This window comes from Trachypithecus francoisi, unplaced genomic scaffold, assembly GCF_009764315.1.
Source record: "Trachypithecus francoisi isolate TF-2019V2 unplaced genomic scaffold, Tfra_2.0 Lachesis_group5, whole genome shotgun sequence".
NCBI lineage: Eukaryota > Metazoa > Chordata > Mammalia > Primates > Cercopithecidae > Trachypithecus > Trachypithecus francoisi.
Window position 1 is genome coordinate 43,711,581 of NW_022681470.1, and position 15,782 is coordinate 43,727,362.

At 35.9% G+C, this 15,782-nt stretch overlaps 1 protein-coding gene across 4 annotated transcripts in view; it reads left to right on the top strand.

Annotated features, from left to right (window-relative positions):
- Positions 1-2,438: 2,438 nt before the first annotated feature.
- The window catches only part of PLA2G4A (phospholipase A2 group IVA), a 148,636-nt gene continuing 135,292 nt past the window's right edge, over positions 2,439-15,782 (top strand). The window contains exons 1-2 of one of the 4 annotated variants that reach the window (XM_033196867.1): positions 2,483-2,542; positions 4,913-4,966. The gene's annotated coding sequence lies outside the window, so the exon portion shown is untranslated. Of the gene's footprint in view, positions 2,558-4,912; positions 4,967-15,782 lie in introns of all 4 variants that reach the window. The other 3 variants (XM_033196869.1, XM_033196868.1, XM_033196870.1) reach the window with 3 other exon arrangements.

Sequence of the window (15,782 nt, forward strand, 5' to 3'; positions counted from 1 at the left end):
AACACAAATGTCCATCAATGATAGACTGGATTAAGAAAATGTGGCACATACACTATGGAATACTATGCAGCCATAAAAATAATGAGTTGATGTCCTTTGCAGGGACATGGATGAACCTGGAAATCATCATTCTGAACAAACTATCACAAGGACAGAAAACTAAACACTGCATGTTCTCACTCATAGGTGGGAATTGAACAATGAGAACACTTGGACACAGGGCAGGGGCACACAGGGGTCTGTTGTGAGTGGGGGGTAGAGGGAGGGACAGTGTTAGGACAAATACCTAACGTAAATGACGAGTTAATGGGTGCAGCAAACCAACATGGCACATGTATACATATATAACAAACCTGCACATTGTGCACATGTACCTTGGAACTTAAAGTATAATTAAAAAGAAAGAAAGAAAAATCAATCATACAAACTTCAGGGTTCCCCCTCCCAACCCTCTGGGGTTTTTGAGCCATGGCTTTTGACAAGTAGGTATTCTTTGTTAGTTAATTTGGCCAATTTTGGTGTTGTTCCTTTTGATTACTTATCTAGTTCTTAGTTTATTGTTCTCTAAAATTTTAAAGATGTGGAAAATTACTAGCAAACTGTATGAAACTTATTAGCTGGAAATAGTGCAAATGGTAGAATTGGATTCAAATAAGCTGCTATGATATTGCTCAGCTTCAGATGAGTCCCAGATGACTAATCTTTGTTGATGGACAAATCAAACGAAGATGGGTCTTCAGACCTAATTGATCTTATAGACTGAAGCACGCTATGGAAGTCAGGGTCTATCTTACCTAAGGTGGAAGCAGAGGTTTTTGAAGCCAGTAGGTCAATGCTGAAAACATTTTTGGAGGAAATTGGACAAAGTGAAGATAGCAAATCTGAACTTCTACTATCCACCTAGAGGTCTATGTGAACAATGAGATCACAAGCAGTGAGCCAAAATGGGTAAGATAAGGAGGCCACAGAACCACAAAATGGGTAAATGGGATTTGGTCTGCACTGGTTCCAGAGAGGAGAACACATACCTGCAGCAGCCTTTATTCATTATAAAGGTGGAGATAAGTCAGCCTCATTTAGTAAGACTGGAAAGAGACAAACTTCTCCCCACATATTTTAACCCTAACCATAACATATAATGACATTTTCTTTAAAAGCATTTAAATAATTTTTTATCTTCAATGTGTGACACACTATTGGATATCATCTGGAAATATTGAGAGCTTTAACTTTTTATTATCGAAAAAGCACTAGAGCACTTTTTTTGTGCTCTATAAGCACTGTGAAGCTGCTTTTCCAGGGAGTCTTTCTTTATGAGAGTCTTAGAACGAACATGCCCTGCGGTATAGATTCTTGCTTTCACCATTTGTATCTGGGGGAACGAGAGGAAAACTACAAGTGTGCTTTCTGCTCCTCTATTTAACATACACCTCCTTTCTTGAAATTCAGGGATTTCTTTGGAAAGAGAAAAATTTTTATTATAAATCTATCCTTCCTAAAAAAATATTACTGGCTTCCCCCCTCCCCCCAATGAGAGATTTATAATATGCCAGGTTGAATTCAGGGGAAAAAAATAAAAACAAATAAGGGTTGAATGTTGGGCTACAGAAAGCAGATAATCCAGAAGATTTAATGAAATTATATTCTTTGAAAATGTAAGAGAGTTAGGAGAGTGAGTTCAGTATTTAAAGGCAAAAGCAAGATCCTGTGTTTGCAAAACAAGATATATTAAATGAACACGTGAATCTTTAAAGACATGAATTGATTCTTATGGAATTTGGATACATTTAAACACTGCACCTTCTTCATTATAGTACTATAAGGTATTTGGATTTACACTGCAAATTTGCAATTCAATCTGATTTCATTTTCTTCCCTAAATCTCAACATATATATTACATTATTTGGTATGCTTTTAATCTTAAATTTACAAAGAAATTATTATCAACACAGGTGTTCTGAGTCTGGAGTAGAAATACTTAAACAGATTTGATTTTTAAAGTGGTCTGATATTCATTTCAAAAAATGTACATTTTTATATTTGAGGTTTGTTATAAACTTTGCCTTTTTAAATAATGCAAAAATGCTCTAGGTTATTCACGGTCTTTTCAATTTTGTTCTCCTTTGGAAAAAAGGAGGAAGTAGTTACTACTTAAGGACAAGTAGTAATTTCAGACGCGAGCGCGCGCGCGCACACACACACACACACACACACACACACATACACATCACACACACAGAAATCCACGACAGCACTCATGGAATTTAGGACTGGTTAATTTACATATTATTTAAGCATATTTTCTGACTTCAAACTCCTGGTTCTAATAACTAGGCACTGACATTTACAATACTAGCTTCTATGAGAGGAGAGCGTTCTCCCTCTTCCTCTTTAACTCCACCTTAAAACATCTGCAAAAGCGCAAGGAGACCAGCCCACATTTTAGCCCCTCCTACCCAGGATAAGACTTTCTCTAAGTCCGTAGCTGAAAAAGGATCCTGACAGAAAGCTAGAGGCATTGAGGAGCCTGAAGATTGTCAGGTAATTCTGGGAACTGTAAGCAATATGTTTATTCTTCCCCTGCTCCACTTCTCTTTCCCACCCTCCTTAGCTTTTACTTGGTAGTTCACTTGGAAGGAAGAAAGGACGGAGGGGAAACCTCACTGCTTTAAAAAGTCAGCATGTCCTCTGCCTTTTGAAATAAAACACAGATTAGGGACCTCAATTTTCTTTTAACCCACTCACATTTGCCTTCCTGGATTTAAATGCACTGTGGAGTCAAAGATTAAGGTGTTTCTTTGGGTTGGAGTCCCAGAAAGTTAGCATTCAAAACGGCAATGAGGTGGCGCTTATTAGCGTCCCACGTGATGCTGATCCCCAAACTCGAGCAGCAGCATGCTGTGTTGTTTGACAGCCCTAGCGATATTTAGCGAGAGAGAGACTTTGTTGACTCACTTAACTTTTAATTTGTAAAAATTGATCATTTTGGTTACTTATGGGACGCTTTCCTGGCTAGTCAATATTTTGCAGAATTATGCGAAAGAAAGAGGATTGAAAAATTAACTGTAAACGGACTGGTGTTCTGATGATCCACCATTCCCCTAAGTTACTTGGCTTGCCAGGAGGAAAAAAAAAAAAACCTCAAAACTAGATACTTGAAAAGATTTGATCAAATTACATAGTTAAATTTTGAGTGTGGATATTTTAGTAATTTTGTTTCCACAAAAAAAAAAAAAAAAAGAAAGAAAGAAAAAAAAGAAAAAAATGGTCTTTGACTTTGAAGTATCAGTGGATGAATGTTTCTGTCTCCTACAGTTTGTAATCATTTTAGTCTTAAAAATAAATTCACCTCCAAAACCAGAACAAAAAATAATCCTTATATGGGTTGATGATGTCAGTATTTATTCAGCTAAGGCAGATGGAGAATATTAGAGGTGTATTGTTTGAATGGGTGTCAATTCTGAAGTTATATTTGCCAATATGATTTGGGTTCAAGGAAGATTTGTATTTTTGTTTCTCTTTGTTGTTTAAATTTGGAATTGTGGCTCAAGGGATATTTGTAGAGGATTGTAGTGAAACGACCTCTGTTAAGAATTTTAACGTTACCTTCTAGAGGTTCCTACACCTTGCCAATCAAGTTAGAGATTGGGATAAGAAACAAGTATTTACTTCTTTCATTATCTCCGGAAGAGTTAAATTTTAAATTAAGCAATAATTGTGAAATGCATAGAGAAGTGTTTAATGTGCATTTGCTCAAAGGACTTTTACAAACTTCCCGTAGGGGAAGCATATTTTTTGAGATAAGACATTGCATCTATTTAACGTACTTTAAAAAAGTGAGTTATTCTGGCTGGGCTCAGTGGCTCATGCCTGTAATACCAGCACTTTGGGAGGCCGAGGCTGGGGATCACTTGAGGTCAGGAGTTCGAGACCAGCCTGGCCAACATGGTGAAGCCCCATTTCTCCTAAAAATAGAAAAACTAGCTGGGCATGGTTTTAGGTGCCTGTAATCCCAGCTACTTGGGAGGCTGAGGCAGGAGAATCGCTTGAACCCGGAAGGTGGAGGTTGCAGTGAGCCGAGATCGCGCCATTGCACTCCTGTGAAAACAGTGAAACTCTGTCTCAAAAAAACAAAACAAAACAAAACAAAAAAAGCTATTCTGAAGTGTTTTGTATTTACATTTAATTAGGAAAAGAAAAATTATTAAATAGATTTTTAGCAACTGAAAATGTTCATTCCATAGAGGTTATTTGGCTTATGTTTTTAACCCATTATCTTTTCTAGTGCTAGTGCTTAGAAAGCAGTCATAAAATCGAATCATCCGCATATTAAAAAATATGTTCCAGGAATAAAAAAGAGGAAGACAGAATTAGTTTGGGTTCCCTTTCCTCTTGTTTGCTTTTATTTACCATCAGTTTTTTCCTCCTTCTTGCTCCAGATTTTATAGCTTTAGTTTTTAACCTTTTCTTTCTTTCTTTCTTTCTTTTCTTTCTTTTTCTTTCTTTCTTTCTTTCTTTCTTTCTTTCTTTCTTTCTTTCTCTTTCTTTCTTTCTTTCTTTCTTCTTTCTTTCTTTCTTTTTCTTTACTTTTTCTTTCTTTTCTTTACTTTTTCTTTCTTTCTTTCTTTTTTTTTTCATCAAAGACACTTTTACAATCTTGTGACAGGTATGGACTCCTCCCTAGAATAATGCACATTATGCCATTCCAACACACACAAATTTAAAAACACCTTTAAAAGTTCACAAATCCCCAAAGACAATTCATATTACATGAAAATACAGTATTTCTTAGAACTTTGGAATTTTCTGATAATATAAAATGATTAATTAGAAAATCATTTTACTTATAAGTAAGGAACTAACAGTGGATTTTGCAGCACCCACATAGTCATTTATTCACTGATATTCTAGAACTCCAAGCAACTTGGTGTAATGGAAAAAGCTGCTTGCCTGAAACCAAATAACGTGAGTTCTAGCCTCAACCCCAATAATAATTAATTGTACAATATTATACTTGACATTTTTCTGTAACATCAGTTGTTTTTATTGCTGAATGCAGTAAGTGAAACATAATAAGAAAATCAGATGCAAGTTATTTTTTATTGGATTGTGGGTTGTCTATATTTACTACTTTTATTCCAAAATTCCTAATGATATTTCCCAGAATGATTAATTTTTATAATATTATTGTTTATTATAAAGATAAATCACACTCACTGTTTAAGATTTTGTTAAATATAGAAATTGCAAGGAAGAAAAAGAAAATATTACCTATTATTTCCCCCAAGGTGCTTTTAAAATGTAATGCAATCATTAATTCAATCAACAAATATCTATTGAGTACCCAGTATGCATCAGCACAGATAGACGAGAAGTTCATGTATATACATGTTTGTACATCTGGGTATGTTTCTATACATACATGTAGTTTTAAAATATTGTGATCACACTGTTCATGCTGTTTTGTAACATGCTTCTCCCTCATTCATGAAATACATTGTTAAAACATTATTTTTTAATTATCACGTATTATTTTGTATTCACATATTTAAAAAATATTAAGTCTCTACTGTGTGTGATGCAAGTAATGGCAATCTATCCATGAACAAAAGAGTATGGTTCTTACTATATGAAATTTTTAGTGTGTATATAGGTTGTATTGGCCAATTATATCTTGTTGGATATTTAGCTAGATTAGTTTTCCACTATTATAAATAATTGTTGGATATTTATATTGATAACAATTTTCTACTATTATAAGTAATATTTTCATCTAGAAGCTTTTATATAGATGTTTGCATATATTTTTGTTTATTTCCTTATGGCAGATTCTTAAGAGTTTATTTTCTAGGTTCTAACAAAAATTTTACTACTTACAGGTTGTGAGACAATAATCCAATTACGTTATCTCCTTAAAATGTTGTCTTCTCAACCGTAAAATAGAAACGATAATAATTGGGTATTTTGAGGATTCTTTAAAATACTTAGCAAAATCTCATGGAATGCTAATGATGATTTTTAACATTTTGCTCTTGAGGAATATGGTATCCACTTATGAGCAATATAAGAGAGTAGAGTTTTCTATGTCAATACTTGGTGCCATCATCAAACAGAGCAAACGACAACAAATCCAATAACTTGGATACTTGTTATACGAAAATGGTATCTTGTTTAAATTTACATTTCTTTCTTGAACAAAGTTGAGCAATTTTCATAGTGGCCACTTACATGTCTATGTTTGTGAATTGCCTCTTTCAATGTGATTTTTAAAAGTTTTCTGTTTTAATTTCAAATAGGATAGATATCAATGGATATAACTTACATAATCATAGCCCTTTTGGTGTCCTCAGTAATTTTGAAGAATATTAACAGTCTTAACAATATAGATGAAATTTTGAACTGGAAGTAGAAATTTTATAAACATTGTTTTTCTCATTTTTGGAGGGTTATTTTAGTGTTTTCTGAAACCTTTCCCTTAAAAATGTGTGAGAATATGTAGAAAAATGAGAGCAAATTATTTTTTATTCTCATAGACTAATAGTTTACAAACGATGGAAAAACTGAAGAGAGTTCAGAGACGATGGCCAAAACCCAGCCCCAGAGACATCCTGGCTTGAATAATGTAAAGATATAGTTAGGACTAAAGGTGGTGTGATGACTGTTTAAGTTTTGTAAGGCTGGGGGCAGTGGCTTACACCTGTAATCCTAACCCTTTGGCAGGCTTGAGCCCACGAGTTTGAGACCAGCCTGGTCAACATAGCAAGATTAATTAAAATTTTATTAAAAATTTTGAAAAAATCAGCTGGATATGGTGGCATGCACCTGTAATCCAGCAATCTGGGAGGCTGAGGCAGGGGGATCATTTGAACACAGGAGTTGGAGGCTGCAGTGAGCTGTGACCACACACTGCACTCATGCCTGGGTGATAGAGCAAGACTTTGTTTCTTATTAAAAAAAAAAGGTTTTGTGAGGAAAATAATATTCTTGGTTGTGAACAACCAGTTTAGAGAAAATGAACTTCAGTTCCGGCCAACTCTTTGTCTTCTACCCCTTGACTATTAGGGCAATAAATAGTTGGGGGAACCAAAAGGTTGGTTCTGGAGTTCCTTCCAAAGAAGACAGTAAATAGAGCAGAGGTTATTCTGGTCCTGTGATACCCATTACTTGCCTGTTAAAAACGGATGCATTATGGCCGGGCGCGGTGTCTCAAGCCTGTAATCCCAGCACTGTGGGAGGCCGAGACGGGCGGATCACGAGGTCAGGAGATCCAGACCATCCTGGCTAACACAGTGAAACCCCGTCTCTACTAAAAAAAATACAAAAAACTAGCCGGGCGTGGTGGCGGCGCCTGTAGTCCCAGCTACTCGGGAGGCTGAGGCAGGAGAATGGCATAAACCCGGGAGGCGGAGCTTGCAGTGAGCTGAGATCCGGCCACTGCACTCCAGCCTGGAACAGAGCGAGACTCCGTCTCAAAGAAAAAAAACAAAAACAAAAACAAAAAAAAACAAAAGCAAACAAACAAACAAAAAAAACCAGATGCGTTATATATTTGCTACTCTTGCTGTGTGATTCTAAGTGTTTTGATTCTTCGTGATTCTTAGTGCAATTCTTACAACATACCTTGAAAATACAGTTTACCTTTCTTTATACAAAAAAAGAAGTAAGCATAAACAACTCGATGCTCACCATAAGCAGATTTGTAAAGTTACCCTACCAGTCTAATCACTTATTAAATAAATTCGAATGAGCTTAGAGAAACTCAGCAGACACCTGACGCTGAAAGTTATCAGCATCAGAGTTTAGCCATTGCTCCATTGAAGATAATAGACCAAATTGGCTCTCATTTTTCTTCTCATTCCTTTTTGGCACATGTAGTTGTGAATCAACTGCTCCCTTTTCCTCAGTCTTCCTCTTCATCTGCTTGACTTCTGGAGTCTTCAGAAAAAAATTTGGTATTTTAGGTAACAGAGTGCTTTGAATTAGTAAACAAATGTCCATAATATGTATTCTTCTACAGTACAGAAAACTCATGTATTTATGATGCTCAGCTTATGCTTGCTTAGGTTTTTGTTTTGTTATTTAATTTACAAGCTGTTTTCTCATTATCTAGTATGAAAAAAATCAGAGGCCCAGTATTGTTTATTTTCACAGGCTTTGTGGTTGATAAAGAGATTGGTTATGAACTTTGTTTATTTCCACAATAACTGTATAAGTTAGCAGTACAGGTATTACTATCCATATTTTACAACTGTGAAAAAGAGCTGTTGAAAAGTCAAATTTTTTTTTGTTTTTTAAATGTCTGCCTTATGATTTCCATTTTGATGTATTTCAATGTTTAAATATATTGGTATATATTTTTAGTTTTAATGTGTATTATTTGATGTTGTCACACTCTTTCTATTGGAGTTAACATCAGAAAAATTGTAAGAGAAGGCCCAGGAAGTCCACTCTCCAGGTGCATGTTTCCATAATAACTCAATTGTTCTGCCCTTATAACTTGATTACTGATTGATGTAGTAGAGGAGGTTGTGCAACTTGCGCAATTTTGGAATTATATAGTATTTTGTACAGTAGTATGTATGCTACTTTAAGAAAATAAAATGTATTACATTTTATCTAAAAATACAAAATGAACACATTTCATGAGTTATGTAAAAAGTACTGATTTGACCAAATGTTTTGCTTTCAGGTTGGTAGTAGAGAAATTTCTTAGAATTTTCTAAGTATAACCTACAGTACCTATGGCTCTTTCTGGCTCTTATTAAACCTGGCAGCTGGCATAAATCATTTGTATCTAGATGGTTACTCTGACCTTGGATTTATCATTTGGACAAAAAAATCATTATTATTTTACTTTTCCAAATAATTCAGTAGCTTATGATAAAGCAGATACTCCTTCTCAGGGGTAAAACCCAACATTAATTATACACTTGACTTAGTATCTATACTATGATGTGGTAATAAATAATGCACACTAGGTCAGGTTTTACTGCTGGATGCGACTGTGCCACTAGAAACATTAGGTCAGCACATGGCTTCTGAATTTCACTCAGTAAATTGACACACTTCTATTTGCCCCATACTTTTATGCCCACAGTTTTGACAGGATAAGCAAGTTAAATGCAGTACAGAGGCAGTAAACTGGGATGTTCACCCCTTATGGAAAAAAAGCATTTTTGCAGAATTCTTGGATTTGTAAGAAGAGACAGTGTCAGCCTGAGATAGTCTCGAGGCAGATAAATGGTGTTTTAAGTTTTTTTTCAGGTTTTAGCTTTTTATTTATTGAAACAAAAAGGCAATTCATTTTGTGGACTTTTTTAAACATGTATTTCATGCAATATTATGAAAGCATTGAAAAAAGTAATTTTGAGCAATTATGTAAGAATTTATTGAAAAGCAATCAGAGAAAAGTGTCTAAAGATGCACACAGTTACGAGATCATTCTGTATAGACTGCTGCATCTATAATTATGATTTCTTAATATCCATTATCCTCTGTTGTGTCTACCACAAACCTCAAACAGGTTATCAACTTCCTTTTCATTCAACTGCCATGAAGAAGAGATGGATGAATTTAAAATTTGCTGAGGTCATGAACTTAGATCTCAAAGAGATAATACTAGGAAATTTTGGTAGTTCACTTTCAATGATCAATGGTAACACATGTTCAGATAATAGCTTTAAAATACTGTTATGTCCTTGATTCTTAGAAGACAATGCCACTAGCCCATTTTAGGAAGATTTGTCACAGCAACAATTCTAATTTAAAAGAGGCTTCTTGGTAAATTAAATATTTAATTGGAAAGCTGTTTGATGCTTACTTATAATCTATTACTTGGTACTTACTTTTTGAGCTGGTGACAACCAGAGATTTATGTTTAATATATATAAAGCTTCACAATATTTACATGCATTTTTCCCTCTAATCTTTATTACTGTCTGTAACTATGCCTCTGTTGTCAATGAAAAGCAATAAAAGAAAGAATCAAATTTGTGAGACTCATTCACTGTTTGCAGAAATTCTTACAATCTCTTTAAAATATGTTTTAAGTTGACAAATTTGATTTGGTTGATCAATATATTATGTATTAATAAGAATTAATAAAATATTAATTTATATGGATTAATACCCTAGTATTAATATATACCCTATGTATTATATAATTAATAACAATATGAATTAATTCAGGTAAGTCATTAATTATTCAATACACCATATATTACATATAATATGCCTTAATAATTAATGTTGATTAATTGTTATTATATATTGATATGTACATAAGATATGAATCAACCAGGTCAATTTGTTAATCTAGGATGTAATTTAAACAGATAACAAGAATCTTCAAGCACTTTTTATCATCACAATGAAAAGAATGCTCTCATATAAATTTTAGGTTTCTGTGAAAAAATAATTTCTATATACCATTTTATTAACACATACAGTATACTTAGAAAAGTTGTAGGAGTAGGAAAATGCACTTTTTAATACTTAGAAAGAGAACAGGTATTGTATGAAGCTATTTAGATAATATGTACTCTTCTTTTTCACTTACCAATTTTACCTCCTGTTTCAAGAAATTCAGATGTTAATGTCCATTAGGAATTGTTGGTCACTGAGCAGTATGCCTTTATTCCTTCACTAATTCAGTCAGTTTTAATTAATAACAGCTACATGCTAGGCACTGTGCTACATTTAGGGCATACCTGGGTGAATAAAGCAGTTATAGTTCATTCTGTCTTGGTGGAGACAGATAATAAGTATACAAACAAACATAATAAATTATAAAAAGGAAGGAAATGGGCTTCAATGACAGAGAATAACATGGGAAAGTGGAGAATGGGAAGGGCTCTCTGAGGCAGAGAATTGAAGCACAGATGTGAGGGATAAAAAGCCATCTATGGGAGGTGGTAAGTGGAGTGAGAATGGCATGGCTCATGCTAGGGTTCCAGGCAGAGAGTGGCATTTGTCAACGAGTCTGCAAAGAAGCAACTAAAAAATTAGATGGAAAACCAGGGATTAGGGTGGTGTCGTGGGAGCAAAGGAAGGAAAGTGGTTCTAGAGGAAACAAAGAGGTTGAATAAGAAGAGGATAGAAAAGTGATTGCTACTTTTGGAAATTTGGAGATCATGAATGATCCTGATTAGTGCAGTTTCAAAGGAGTAGTGGGGGTAGACAGAAGAAGGAAGTGTAAATGGGATGGGAGGAATGCGTGGCGAGGATAGCTGGCTCCTGGATACAGGGTAAGCAAATAACCCTTCAGAGAAGTCTGTCAAACACAGCATCCAAATGGAGACATAGCAGGGAAAAGGAATATGAAGTCGACAGAGAGACTGTAACAAGTTTACCAATTAGATAATCCAGTTGAAAGTAAAATTTGATGATTCAGGAAAGAGAGACATGACCATCAAAATCTCTCCTTAAGGAGAGGGATTTTGCATCCAGAGAGCCATGGCTGGTGCCAGGTCTGTAACAGTAGGAGGACACTGCCTCCTTTGTGATAGGGAGAAGGGGAACCCAAGTGCACCTGCAGGGGAATATGCAGATTTGATGGTGGGAAGATGAGAAACTTCCCTTTGGTGCTTTCTGCTTTTTCAGTGAAGGAAGATGAGGTCGCCTGCTAAGAGTGGGAGTTGGGGTGGGGTGAGAAACTTGAGTGAGAGAAGGGAATAAAGTGACTCTTTCCGGTGGGAATACCAGTCCACCAAAGAAACTTAGAAAGATGCCCTGTATTGTAGAGAGCCTCTGTGGGTTTTGAGAATATGGACTTAAATTAAAACTAGCCTTCCAGGGTATGTTGTTTTTCTACAACATGTTTAAATGCTAAGAGCAAAGAAGCTAGATGGTTCCTCTAGAGTGGGAGTTTTAAAGACAGAAAGAAAAATTGTGGTAATCCATAAAATGGATAACCAGTGGACTAAGCAAAACAAAATCAAAAACAACCAAAACCAAAACCAAACCTAAACAAAAATTCATAAAAATGAATGAGTCTGTAGAACAGAGATCCTTTATCTAAAGTAATTAGTGACTACTAGGGAGTAGTCCAAAACTGGCTGATTTCCAGCTCTAGTTGGTGGGAATTGAGCCTTTGTTCTTTCCAAAGTCTTGGATTCATTACCTTGCCAGTTGCTAGGCCTGATTGTACACTTCAGTGAAACCCAGTTACCTGTTCCAGGAGCCATCGTTCTGGAACCTCTTTTTCTTCATGTTTTAGTTGGTAGACCTATTGCTGTTGTCCTTTGAAGTTCTGAATGATTAACTCTTTTTTTCTCTGCCTTTATTGGACTCCTAGCTAAGTACTTGTTTCTGAGTTGTAGCACACTCCTTGGTCTTTGTGCTCCCTAAGATAAGGGTTTATAGACTTTGAATCATTAGAATTCTACAGTGTGAAGATGTGTAAAACATTTTGTGATAATAATGGGCCATCCAAAAAGAGGATCTTTCACAGCCCTGCTCTCAGGATATATTTCTTCACCTTGACATAAATCTTTCATTTTGCATCTAAAAGTCACTTCCTTTTCTTTTCCAATTCTTAGAGTTTTAGAGAATAGCTGGTTACCATAATCAAAATGGTATCTTTTCAATGAGTAAAATAATATTATTGAGCTGTTGACTCATATTTCCTCAAAGTTAAAAAAACCATTTTAAAATTTAAAAATCATTAGCCATGTCTCATAAATCCTCTTCACATAAAAATGATTTAGTTTTACACAAATGAAGGCCAGGCTCCTCCATGGGTGGAAGCAGTGAGTCTATGTGGGTCAATCAGGCAGAATGGTGAGAAGAGAGGGTGCTTTTTGTGGTCAGATGGACTTAAGATTGCTTATGGCTGTGCCCTTCATCTACTTCTCTGCCTGACACTAACTAGCTGCTTCTTTTTCCTCCTTTTCTCCCTACCTCCCGGAGACATGTCATGCAGTGGAAAGTCATTCTGCACTTCATTCCTAGTCCTGCCCGTATTTGTCAGGCTATGGTTTAGCTGCAGTTGTCTAACTTCCTCTGGTCCAATTTCTCACTGGCAAAATGAAGGGGAGAGTATAACACTGGTTTGGTTAATTTCACATTTTCCCAAGGACCCATTGAGGCATTATATCTCATCTGCAGAAGCTCAACTGAAACCTGCTGATTGATTTTACTAATGTACTTTTGGCACAGTTCTCCAGGTTGTTACTCAAAGCTAGAGGCAATATAAATTTCATTTTGAAGCAAATGACAGCACTTTCAGTTCATTTCAACCTGAGTTTATTATATGTAACTCCTAAATATTCAGGATGTGCTGCACGTTCATTATGGTGCTAGCAGAAGTAGGTAGTACAAAAAGAACTTAAAATTTCCTATCATCATTTTACTCTTTATAGTAATGTACGTTCCTCCCTCCTCAAAAATTTTCCATGAAACTCTGGAACTATGTTGTAGTAACCCACAGAAGTGGAAGGGGAAAACATGTGCTGCAATGCTCCAATGCACGCATAAATGTTATTTAAAGGGTCTGCAGACTGCCATAGATACATGTATTTCAACATAATTGGCTTTTTTTTTTTTTTTTTTTTTTTGAGATGGAATCTCGCTCTGTTGCCCAGGCTGCAGCGCAGTGGTGCGATCTTGGCTCACTGCAACCTCTGCCTCCCAAGTTCAAGCACTTCTCCTGCCTCTCCTGTAATCCCCTGAGTAGGTGGGATTGCAGGTGCCCACCACCATGCCCGGGCAATAATTAGCTTTCTTTATAAACCAATATAATACTGTTATACTCCATAAAGTGGTCCCTAGGCTTCACTAGATTGCCAAAGGGGTCCATGGAACAAAAAAAGATTAAAAACCCCCAAGTCTACTCCTCTCAAATGCATACTCTATTTACAGAGTTCTTAATCCTGCAAAATACTAGGTTTCTTGTTCTTTTCAAAAGTGAATTACCATCACAGTGTCTAAAATAACATTTCTAAAACTTCTTATGATCTGAGAAGAAAATGGTAACCCTGAATTCCTATTACAAATTACCCAGTTCAGGAATTGTAGAATGCTGATCTTGCATTTAGTGGTCGAACTTTACAGTAACATCTGGAAGCAGGTGTACACCCTTCTGTGCTTCCACAACTCCTGATGATATAGTTTATCATCAATTTATTCCTTTTAAAGATCATAGTAATTCCATAGTTTAAACTGTCAGATCAATCTCACCAGCTGCCTGAAATAGTCATGGCATTCATTGAAAAGCAAAGCAAGCCATGAATGCTGATGATTGTATCCAGTAATAAAACGGTTCTTATTAAACGTTTAAGCCAGTTTGATGGTTTTCCTGGGTGTTTTTCCTGAACTGTTTACTTTAGAAAAAAGATATGGCTTTCCTTGCTGTGGAAACCTTGGCAGACCCTGTCACTTAAAAAAAGGCAGCAATTAAAGAGGGAGTGGAACCCTCAACAAAACACAAATACTACCTCGGGGAGCATATTTGCAAAACATCCAGTCTAGAGAGAAAAGCTGTAGAAGTAATGCTGTTGTCAAAACATACTTCTTTTCCTAGCATTTTGTGCCACATTGTTTCATGTATTTATAACTGTTAACAATAAGTACATCACCATTGTCAGTTTCTCTTAAGTAGAAGGCAGAACATTATCCTTCTATATTTTCTGAAAATGCACAGCATATATTTAACACCTATCAATGTGATATTATTCCATAATGGTCTGTGTGGGAAGAGGAATTTTTTAAACAATCTAATATTTGAAAACAAACAATTTATAACTATGATTCAAACCTAGAAAATTACAAAGGATGAAAGTGATTCTTTTTCAGCTTTATTGGACCAATCCCAAGGAGAAATTCAGTTATTTGTATTCCTCACATTCATATCTTGGATCTACTCTGTCCTTCTAAACTATAACTTGGTAACTTAAGATTTTAGCCAAATTGAAACTATATATATGTTATTTTAATTTTGGCTATATTTCCTTTTTAGCCCCAGTGTGTGTGGGGGGCGGGATGGGGCAGTGAGGATGCTAGTAGGGTATAAAGAAAGAGTACCTGGTTGAAAATGAAGAGGTATGTTCAGTTTCAGCTGTTCTCCTTACTGGGTAACTTGGTGAGGTTTATTTATATCTTGAGGCCTCAGCTTACAAATTTGTACAATGAAGTACTTTCTAGGTGGTGATTATGAATATTTCCTCCTTCCCCAAAATTTCTTGACCTTAAAATATGGCCAGAATGGCCACTTGTTTTTGACCACCAAGAGGTGAAAGAATGGAAAATAACAGCAAACTAGAGTGGTCAAGGAATGAAAACCAGAACACTGGCTTGGGAGTGAGGAGACATTCTTGCTTTGTTTGTAATGCACTATGTGAAACTGGGCTGGCCAGTTTCCTGATCCTTAAGATGGACAGGTTTATCTGGATTAGTACTTCCCAAATGTGAAGTGGTTAGATGTTATCCTTATGCTTCATTTATGTAGAATGTGTGTATGTATATGTTGGTGAGGGGTTGCGGGGAGCTTTTTAAATAATCAGATGAGGGTAGCTGCTCCATCTTAAAGGAGCTATGCTCTCTCCTTTATAATCTTCACCATCCTGGTTGAGATGCATATCATGTCTTTTTTTTTTTTTTGAGATGGAGTCTTGCTCTGTTGCCCAAGCTGAAGGGCAGTGGTGCAATCTCGGCTCACTGCAACCTCCGCCTCGGGTTCAAGCAATTCTCCTGCCTCACCCTCCGGAGTAGCTGAGATTACAGGTGCCTACCACCACGCCCGGCTAATTTTTTGTGTTTTAGTAGAGTCAGGGTTTCACTGTGT